Below are 11,503 nucleotides of genomic sequence, written 5' to 3' on the forward strand. Positions count from 1 at the left end.
CCTCCTTCACTTCCAAAGTGCCAGCTTCAACTTGCCTAGAGCCAGGGGTTCATATACATACAGCACATAATTACATTTTAAAGGGTTATGGTTGAGAGACAAGGAAATGTGTGCATTTCAAAAGGGGAGGGAATTATTCCTGTGAAACAGTCACTGCTTTCAATTCACCTTGGGAAACAATAAAAACATCACCTCTGCATCATGCAGAGGCGTATGCTGAGCACCTTGCAAACTAAGCCTTACTTCTTCATCCCACCAGATATTAAAACATGTAGTGTCCTCAGCTCACCTCATTTTGTACAGCCACTACAGCACCTGAAACTGCCCACCACATTACTGCTACAGCACATTTCATTTCCTTTAACTCTTTTTTTCCTAATGACTGTAATAAGGCTCATTGCATTGAGTAGGGGTTTGTACTCAAGCAGTTAAATGCAATTTAAGATTGCAACAAAACCTACAATGCATCAGAGCTGGCATTCTTAACAAACACTGTTTAACAGGAACATTATTTATGGGGAAATGGTTCTGAAAATAAACTCCTACGCATGTTTAATGTCTTCTTTCCTTTATTTTTATTCTATGCAGCAGGAAAGATTTAGAAAAAGAACATACCCCAAAACAATGAAAAATGACTTGATGTCCAGTAATAACTAACTATATGCAAAATTGTTTTAAAAACCAAAAATCAGTTCAAGAGTTCTTCAATCAACTATATATCAATAGATAAAACATGACAAAAATGTTCATTCAGAAGAATCTTAAATTAAATTTCAATCTAATAAGGGCCATTTGTCTTCTTGATGACTTATATCCAGGACTGAGGAAAACACAATGTAAATTCTCTTCATCACAATCCCTTTTTCATTTCTTATTTGCTGATGTATATCACATTATTGAATTTTAGAAAATAATGAGAAGAAGAATTGGTAAGTGCTTCAACCTGCAAACTTTCATTAGTTTTTTTTTTTAATTGGCATATTTGAATATGCTCAGGTTTCAAATAAAGTTGAAGCATTTCTTTATTGAAGCCATTTTAGCTCTTAAAGTTAACAGAAAGTCACCTGTAAAGCCCAATCTAGGCTGTGTTTTCTTACTTGGTTCCATAAATCCACAGTAATGGGCCTACAGGTCACCCCAGAAACTACAAATTGCTCTTCTATAGAGGAAAACAAACATGGAAGGGTACACATTGCTTTAAAGAGGAGTTGCACTTCCAGATCATGAGCCACAATCCCTAGTTCTCCCATACACAAGTATTCCCTTGTTTTTCAGTATCCAGTGGAACTATGGAGTGCGAGATCCTTGAATTTGGGGCTTGACTTGATAGTGTCAATATACGAAAAACTGCAACGTACCCAGCAGTGATCCTTGTGGGTCCCTTCCAACTAAAGATATTCTAATGACTCTATGATTCTGACTTGTAAAGTATCTTCAGTTAATTTAACTTGCAAACCTGCCAGCTACAGTTAGGTCCATCGCAAAATTAATTCTCAAATCAATAATGAACCACAGATAAAATTACACATTCATCAATATGAAAGTTAACCTACTCGACACTTATACTCCTTAAACAGATAGTTGGCATGTGTCTTTTCTATGAATATTGACAAGTCAGAGGGAAAACACTGTTACAAGATTTTATGGTTAATGTTATGACAGATGATTTTGACTGATAAATCAAGTTCTAGACATGAGATCTTCGATTTTCTATTACTTTCTACCACATCCTGTGATACGTCACATCTCTCTGCCTCAGTGTCCCTGGAAGGGAAACATCTACTCACAAAGTGCTATGAAACTATATCAATTTATAAGTCTCACGTAATCTAGAGAGTATCAAAATAAGTGGAAGACATTCAGCATTCTCAATGATGCTAGTGCCTTGCAGGATCACATTTGTGCAGCTCCTTGAAGATCAAAGATATAGTGACAAATTTTAATCTATTTGAAGGCTAAGTTTACCTTTAAAACCTAGAAAAGAAGTGTTACATACTTCTTACTATTAGTCAAATCATCATGTCTGTTTTACATAATAGTAATCACAGTAAGATCTCCAGATTTGTAAATGATAATAAAATTAGAGTTAGACTGAATAATAAAAGTAATACAATCAGATTTCAAAGGATTTGGAGCATTTTGGTAATAAGGCCAGCAGATGGCAAATGCAGTTGAGTGTAGAAAAATGTAAAATAATTGGCCTGGGAATATGTCCTAAGAGGAACAATCATAAGGAAAAGCATTATTTTTTGGGAGGGGGGGAGGGAATAAACCAGAGAAGAGAATGGTGTGGTTCAGCACACACAGGAGTTAAGCAGCACGCAGTCACTGGCTCACTCCACACCTCACCTGCCCTGGGAGGAGGGGTAATGGTACTGGAGCATGTCCAAAAGAAGGCGAGGAAGCTGGTCAGGAGGTTAAATCACATGAGGAGCAGCTGAAGGATCTGGGGGTGTTTAGCCTGGAGAAAAGAAGGCTTAAGGAGGGACCTTAGTGCTCTCTACAACTACATGAAAGTATGTTGTAGCAAATGGAGTTCTTCTTCCATCTGACAAGAGACCAGGCAAGAGGAGATGGCCTCAAATTGCACCAGGGGAGGTCTAGATTAGGAATTTATTCTGTGAATGGTGGTCAGGCATTGAAGTATGCTGCCCAGGGATGTGGGGAAACATCATCCCTGGAAATGCTCAGAAAATGCCTGGATGTGGTACTTGGGACCTTGTTTAGTGGTCAAGATGTGAGGATTTGTTACGTTGACAACCGAACTTGATGATCTTAGAGGTCTTTTCCAATCTTAACAACTCTGCGATTCTAAAGTGGCTCAATTTAGATCAGATATGAGGAATTTTTTTTACAATGAGGGTGGTGAAACACTGGAACAGGTAGCTGAAATGGATGCCCCATCACTCAAAACATCCAAGGTTAGGTTGGCCAGCACTCTGAGCAACCTGGCATTATTGAAAATGTCCCTGGGCATTGCAGGGGCATTGGACTGCATGATCTTCACAGTCACTTCAAACCCAAACTATTCTATGAATAATAATAATAATAATAATAGTAATTTAAAAAATCCCAAACAACACAAAACCAAAACAAATAAACCCAAAACAAACGAAAAAAACAACCCAAACCAAAATACCCCATACCCCCAAAAAACTGAGGGGAAAAAACCCCACAAGTGATGCACAATACAATTGATCACCACCTGCTGACCAATGCCCAGCTCATCCCCAGCAGCAATCGGACCCTGTCATTCAACTCCCCCGGATTATGGGCATGACATTTAACTCAGAATAACCCTTTGGCCAGTTTGGGTCAGATGGGCTGGCCATGCTACCCTGCCACTTCCTCATCAGCACAGCATGGGAAACTGAAAAGTCCTTGTCTTAGGATAAGCACTACTCAGCAACAACCAAAACATCAGCTTGGCACGAGCATTATTCTCATACTGAATCCAAAACACAGCACAGCTACCAAGAAGAAATTAATTTTAACCCAGCCAAAACCAAGAGATCAATATATTAGCTAATTAAAAAATGTTAAAAGGATTTGGTAAAAGGAATTTATTAGAAACTACAAGGTATAATCCATGTGAGCCATTTTTCACAATCAAGGGACTCAGTCAGGAAATTATTTAATTAGGTAACAGAACCAACTAGTGTGAAAGTGCAAGTATAAGCAGAAGTATTCAACACCTAATAGGACATATTTGGCATCACATAGTATTAAATCTAAAGTCAGTAAGGTTCTTTGAAGATCAAGTGCACTAGGATATAACTACAACCTTTTGAAGTTTGAAACCACAAAGAAAAACAAGCCAAGATGAAATGAGAAACACTAACATACCTGATTAATATTGAATATCCCAATGAAGAAATAACTTAGTGTGCTTGTATATGTTGCAGGGTCCTCATCTAAACTAGGCAGCCCAAGTACTCTAAACACAGTCCTGATGACCATATTATCAGTTGTTCCAGAGTGAGTTTCCCAATTCTGTTCTAAAACAAAGGTCCCTTTTCTTAATATAAATTTCATTTAAAAGGTTGCTAATTTAATTTTTTCATAAAACCCAGAAAATTTACACCCAGATTCTCTAGTTATAAACATCATGGATCGCAACAGCATGAAAATAATTCACATAGGAATAAAACCTTGATTACAAGCACTGTATTGTCTAAAAAAACAGACCATGACAGCACCAGAAAGTTGTCACTTGTGGGTTGCAGCAATGTAGAAGTATTGCAGGGTTGCCAGTTCTGGTACAAAGTGGTCCTCTTAAAAATGGAGACAATACAAATGGGAAGACAAAAGGCTAAGTTAAAAAAAAATATTTGTGAGAAATAGGCACTGCTACACTTAAAGAATGTTACTCCATGTGATCACTGACATTTCAGGACAATGAAACTTATGCACACAAGTACAGGCAGTCATTGCCCGTTTTCACTGAAAAAGATGGCACGGATTTATGAAAAAAATCCCTATTTTGTTACAACTATGGTTTTTTGTTTGTTATTTTTCACATACTAAAAAGGAAAAAAACATCTAATTTTTGAAAACCCAATTTTGTTTGTGCCAGCAGGCATATTCACAGGTCCACAGAACTGGAGCAGGGTTCAAGTCCAAAGTTAGAATTTACAGAACAGGAACCTAAATAAAAGATCAGCAGAAAGGGTGTAAAAAGCAGACAGGTGGGATTAAAATCTTAATAAATATTAAACCCCACATTTCTAATCCCAAAATATCATTATTTCTTGTAATAAAATGGCAAAATTCTTCCCTTACGCCATTAATTTCCCTCTCATCTGAACCTGCTAACTTTATTTCGTGCTGGCACTACCATATGAAAGCGCTTTGAGTGCTTTTCTCTGATTGCACTGGCAGAGTTATATGAATCATTACCTATCATTACTTTTATTTCAAACCTATCAGTTCCTCCTCTTTGTAGCCAACAAGCTGTAAGAAGGGAAATAAATGCAGTCTCTTTTCAGGGAATAAAACCACACATACAAAAATGAGCTGAAAGGAGCACCTGAACAAAGGAGAAGAGAGGGTGAAGGAAGAGAGAGATAAGAGATTGATATACCTGCTCACCCTCTCTGCAAAGGACATTCTACTCTCCTGCCATTAGAAAGTAATAAATAAATAAACCCAAAACACTAACACACAATGCATGCTAGATGTGGCTTTTGCCCACGACTCTTCTTTATTCTGCCACACCATGTACTCAAAATACCTCAAACATTCCATAAATATTATGCAAATAAAAATAACATCAATGCCATCTCCTCATTCATGGGAAAATGCACATAAATTGAGCTTGAATACATGAGAGGTTGCGAGTTCCCCTCAAAGCTGTGTATCTAAGGAGGTGTTTTTCAGCAAATCCTTTACGAGCCACACAACAAGCAACAGAAAATTAGTGTTAATTAAACAGCCCCCCTAACTGCAGCGCTGCCAGGGACAAGTTAATGACCTCAAGATGCACTCGGATTTGAAACTCCTTTCCCTCTGGGTGCATGCCAGGCTGCCTTACCTCTGTGAAGCTGTGGCATGCTCCAGCTGCTAGCACACACGTATGGAATGTCATTCCCATTTGCAGTCACTAGCACCATTCTCCAGACACTGAAGTAGCCATTATAGAGGGACACTGCAGACACAGCTCCAAGAATAAAACATGCCAGTACGTTCTGATTTGTCTGCTTGAAACACCCAGGGAAGCCACATGCAATGGCAAAGTGACAGCATAGTGACAGGCAGACCACCACGAAGGCAGCCAACTTAATGCAGCAGAAACACATTCCAGAAGCTTGTTTATCAAACTCAGTGCCCCAGGATAGTACCACACCTGCCTCTTAACATCTCAAAAAAAATCAGCAAATTAAAAAAAAAAATCTTGAGTAAAAAGAGTCAACATACCACCACCACTTCCCTCACATTGTTCATGTTACTCTCCTCATGTAACACCATGGAATCAACACCAGAAACTGAGGTGTCCTACTGCCTCTCGGGAAGTAGGAGACAAAGGAGTACAAATGATCAGTTATCTCTGTGAATGTATAGTGGAAGTCACTGAAAATGACCAGAGGAAATAATGTCATGAAGTCAAAACCAGACAGCTAAACTCACAGCTGTTCCTAATTTGGGCATTATCTACAGACTAGACTGCAAATATTCATCCTTGGTATTCAATCAAACTGAATTAACAGTCAATAAAGGTTGGAGCTTAGTAGGGTGTTTGACAACTTTTATCTCCAAAGGAGAAGATGGAAGCATGTGGAGTATGTGTTAAAGAATGAGGCTGGAGCATCTGCCATAGCAAGCATGCTACTGGGCAGCTGGAGGAATCCAAAGAGCTGGCTCAAGGAATCTACCAAAGAAATGAACAGGCAGAAACTCATGGGACTTCACAAGCAAGGATGGGCAGTGGCAGAACATACAGGGATTGCTGAGCCCAGCTGGAACCCCAGAGGTCATATGACGGCACAGAAAAGGTTCATATTTCCCATCTTGCTCTGAAAAATACACCCATGCTCCACAGCTGATATATATGCTCCTCCTGGGCTGTGATTTACCTCAAGAAAACAAAGCCCAATCTGTATGCAGACAGTAGTAATATTTTTCCTCATGGCTGTTTTTTGCTTGTAGGATCTCTTCTTTCCCTCCATCTGTCTCAAATGACATAGTTCAGTTAAAACACAAGACTTGAATCAGTTGTGATTTTGGTGGGGTTAAGGACAGTAAGATATTTCCACCTCTTTTCCAAGAACTAGCTAATGGTAAAGTCAAGAATGTTAAGATGTTGGGAGCTTTTTGACACTGTGATAGAGAGAAGGACAAAGAAAACCTGTTCCAGAAGCACATATGGTACAACAAAAAATCTGAAAAATAAAGTAGTAGCTCAAAGCAGAGAAAAGTTATGATAATAGCAGTATAAATTTCTTGCAGCTACTATGCAGCTTGTCACAGCCCCTAAAAATCACAAGTTATTAAGTATGAAAACTAGAATGTAATAATGACATTTTGCATTCCAGCCAAAACAGAATTCGGTTTTGAATTTTATTTTCATTTCAATAGATGAATAATGCCCACTGAAGAATACAGACTGTGTACAAAAGACCCAGGTAAGTTCAGGTACTTTCATTTGAAAAGGAAAAGAAAGAAAGAAAGAATTTTCACGCTTGAATCCAAAAGTAATCAGTGAGAGAGAAAGAAAAAACCACCCTCATTCAGAGGAACAAAGGAAAAGACCATGGAGAAAAAAATAAAGAGAATTGCAAATTGTACTGCATTCAAAACATTGTAATTTGTTCACATTAAGCTTTGATACATGTGAAATTCCAAATACAGCTAAAGCAAAATGCAGCCCACTACAGGAAAAATTAAATCTTTAATTTGCACAAAGATCCAAATGTAACAAACAAATCAAGGTATTGTCTGTTGCATTACATAGAGTCAGAATATATAAAATCTTCTTATTATTTCCATTATTTCATTTGAATTACAATTGCACCCATTGTCCAGGGGATAATTTCCAGAGATTCTATCAGTGCTTCAGAGGCTTCAGAATCTAAAATAGCAAGCAGCATACACAAGAGAAATGGGAAAATATTAAAGCATATCAAGTAAGTGTCGGCTTCTTCCACCAGCTATCTACCTAGAGAAAAAAGTAACACCTATCTGGTACAAAACTCACATTATCACAGGCTTGGTGAAAATCCATCATGTGTTCATAAGAGTCCCCCCTTTCAAGAACTGCATACGGAGGAAATGAGAACTGCCTCAAATTTTCTGTGCTTCCAATAAGGCTCTGCTGAGTGGCTCTGAGCTCCCACTATGCATAGCCATGAAATCAAGGCATCTGACATCTCTAACATTCTGAGCTTTCAGCAGAGCATGAGAAGACAACAACTAAGCAATATGCTTTCTGGAAGTGCTCCCTCTCATAGTGCTTCACTGAGTGGCACATCTGCCACACACTTGCACTTTCTCGTGTGGACTGCAAAATGGATAATGCTGACAGACAACACAACCAAAACCATTAGCTGTTTCTCATTTGGCCTTATTTACAGAAACAGAGATGTTAAAGTGCTGCCTTGCAAATAAAAGCAAAGCCCAAAATGCAATAGGTATAAGTGAATTGTGTTTCTTTCAGTGGGAGTCCTTGAAAAAGTAATCTCTAGGTTTTCCCAGCAGTCTGACCTGTTTGAAGCCAGTGCTGTAGCAAAGCTTCTAATGGGACCAGGGAGCCCAAGTCATGCACATGATGCTTCTCTGCTACAGCCATGAATTTACTGCTGAAATACAAAGAGAAAAAACAGTCAGGTGAACTCATCTTCTGCAGCCTGTGTCCTCTAGGAGGTTTGCAAACACCCAAAGGGGCAGCTTATGGATGGAAAGGAAAGCTGTAGTCACAAATACCATCCCTTACAGCTACAGTTATCAGGGTGCATCCACAACCAAGGCCATTCTCTTAAACACTGCATGAACAAAGATGAAGAAGGAAACATTGGTCCACTATCACAATTTTAATGAGAGACAGCAGATGGCAAAATGGTAAACCACAAGGAAGCAGTGGAATAGCAGTGGTCTTGGCATAACCCATCTGCTTATGTGGTAGGTAACTTTTGCAGGCACCAGAACTAAACTTCAGAAAGGCTTTGGGGGAGAGTTCGGAGGCAGTTCTGCATCTGTTCATGAAATCACAGAATGATAGCATTAAAAAAATGTTAAAGACTTAAATGGTTTATGGAGATTAGCAACTGAAGGCAGAAATAAATGTTTTAATAATGCAGGAGATGAGATATGTAGGAGCGAACAAAGAGCCTTGAAAACAAAAGACAAACATCCTACATTTAACGTGACAGGTTAGGTGGAACTAGCTGATGAAGTCAAAGAAAGAAGTGAGAGAGGTCAAACTGAGAGCTAAGGAAATTCTCTTTAGAGCGGCAATTATCACTGACAGAAGTGGATCAAACCTGCATTGCTGAAGATAGAAGGGTTGTTGGCATAATCAAGGTATACAAGACAAAGCTATAAGAATGGCCTGGAAGGCTGAGGGCTCTGTTTCAGCTACACTGAGCTTCAAGAGGTGAACATACAGGTCCAAGCAAAGATCAGACAGGATAAGACTTTAGTTTCCTCATGGAAGGAGTAGAACCTGGATGATGAAAAGACACAAAAGTAAAGTGTGTGCATTTCTATTCTAAGAATTCTAAAAGACAGAGGACTAATAAGAGGGAAGCTTTTAGAGATTATGGCTATGAATTATGGTAGTTTTGAGAGGGGAACAAAATGAGGATTCAGGAAGTACAAGACAAGAATTCAGTGCATTCTACATAAGTGCCATGACAACACATTTAAAGGAAATATCAGTTGTTGATTCTTATTAATTCTCGGTCTGTATGAGCCTCACTATTATTCTGCATGCTTGTGTGTGCATGCATTAAAAACCAGAGAGAAAAGTAGAATCTCAGCTAACAGACTGCTAACTCTTGACTGAAAAAAGGAAAGCAAGAGAACTTAAACCAGCTCACAGAGAATGGAACAAGCTTGTCAATTTTGAAACTGTTTTCTAAATACATTAGTAAAAGAAAAAAAAATTAAGGGAAAAAAATCTCAAGTGTCCCTTGCCAGTTTCCTACATCCTACATCTCTTATATGGGCTTCACAGAATCACAGTATGGCTTTGCATGAGAGGGCGTAGGGAATTCATCACCTCTGGGCAACGTATTTCCATGTTTTACCATCATCACTGTAAAAAATTGCTTCATTATATCTAATCTAAATGGACCATATTTTAGAATCACAGGCAGTTTTTTTGGGTTTTGCATCATAAATCCTTTAGAATGTAGCAATGGACAATGCAAGTGTTTCTGAAGATCTGCTATCTCCATAACAGCCTATGACTACTTAGAGAAGCAGGATTTTTTCAAGCTCACAGAGTCATACAGAGCCTGAAGCCCTGAGGCAGCTGAGCCAGCCAATCTGATACCAACACTGTTATCATAATTTATGAAAATTTATTGTGATCAGGCCACCGATAAAACATCTGTTTTAAAAGTGTGCTCTGCCAATCCCTTAAAAAAGAACAATCTCATCTGAAGTCCTGGAAATCATGGAATACCTCTTCTTTGAATACATTTCCAAACACACTCATCACCAAGGAAGGTAAACAGGAAAACCAGCATTGAATTATTAAGCTTAAGCCACACTTAGCCAAACTACAGACTAACTACCTGTAGAGAGTGGAGAAAATAACCTCTGTAGAGTTTAGTAAAGTTTTTGGAAGCTGAATGAATATGGGCTGGAAGAACAGACTCCTAGGTAGGCTGAAAACAGGCTGGACTGCTGGGCTCAAAGAATACTGCTGGGCACCAACTGCTCAATGGCTGGCAGTCAAAAGCAAGAAATGTTTGTCAGTGATTGATACTGAGATCTGTATTGGTTAAAAACACCTGGGCAATAACAATGCATTTCCAGAATAGTGCAAAGTTTTGCACCTGGGGCAGAGTAAACCCATGCTGGGAAGTAGATGGATAAGTTTCAGCTCAGAAGAAAAGGATCTATGAGATACAGCAGACACCACCCTGAACAGGGGCTATAAACACTCACTCATAATGACCAAGGCAAACTGAACACTCGACTGTACCGGCAAAACAATGGGAATTATTACCCTCCTCTACATGGTGTTGGCAAAGCATCAGGAATCTGTGCCCATTTCCAGGTAGATGTGGAGAACTTGAGAACATCCAGAGGAGTATCACTAAGATGGTCATGGTCTTAGAGAGCATGATTCCTAAGAACCAATTGAGGAAGCTGAGCTTCTGTGGTTCAAAGAAGCTAAGGATTGCTAGAAGAAATACAATGCCAATGGAGTCAAATTCTCCTTGACAGTAGCAGGTGAAATAAACTGTCTTGACCACAAGCTGCAGCTTTGGAGACTCCAAGTGGATATGAGGAACAACATAGTACAAATTTGTGCCCTGAAGCTGCCAAATTTATGCTAGAGGATCAACACATTTCCCAGTCAACCACCTTGCAGACACTAATGCCACCAACCTTTTTGTCAATACCAAGCTTCTATCTATTAGATTTAAAAGGCTAAATAGCTCCAACTGAAATACCTTTCTTAAAAAGGCATTGCAGCAAAAGTTCAATCAGCATAAGCCCTCCAAAACCTGTACTGACTTACTCGGAAATATTTTTTGTGCAGGGGATGACAGGAAAAAGGAGTAGAGATTGAAATAGGGAGCATGTTACCCTTCTCACATTTATAATATCCTGTGAAGCTACCACAAAAAGGGATTTGCAGGTCTGAGCTGTCATTGCATAACATTTCAAAGCCACAGTCCTCTTTCTGTGATTCCCTTCTAGCCCAGATCTGTAAGTTTCCCACTCAGAGAAGGAAAACCCAAGGCCCTGTATTTGTAGCTACATGTTATGCCTGCAGTCAAACTGTCAACATCTAAGCACTCATGTAAACAGGTACATATTTTAATTCTTT

Source organism: Melospiza georgiana, chromosome 5 (genome assembly GCF_028018845.1).
Source record: "Melospiza georgiana isolate bMelGeo1 chromosome 5, bMelGeo1.pri, whole genome shotgun sequence".
Taxonomy (NCBI): Eukaryota; Metazoa; Chordata; class Aves; order Passeriformes; family Passerellidae; genus Melospiza; species Melospiza georgiana.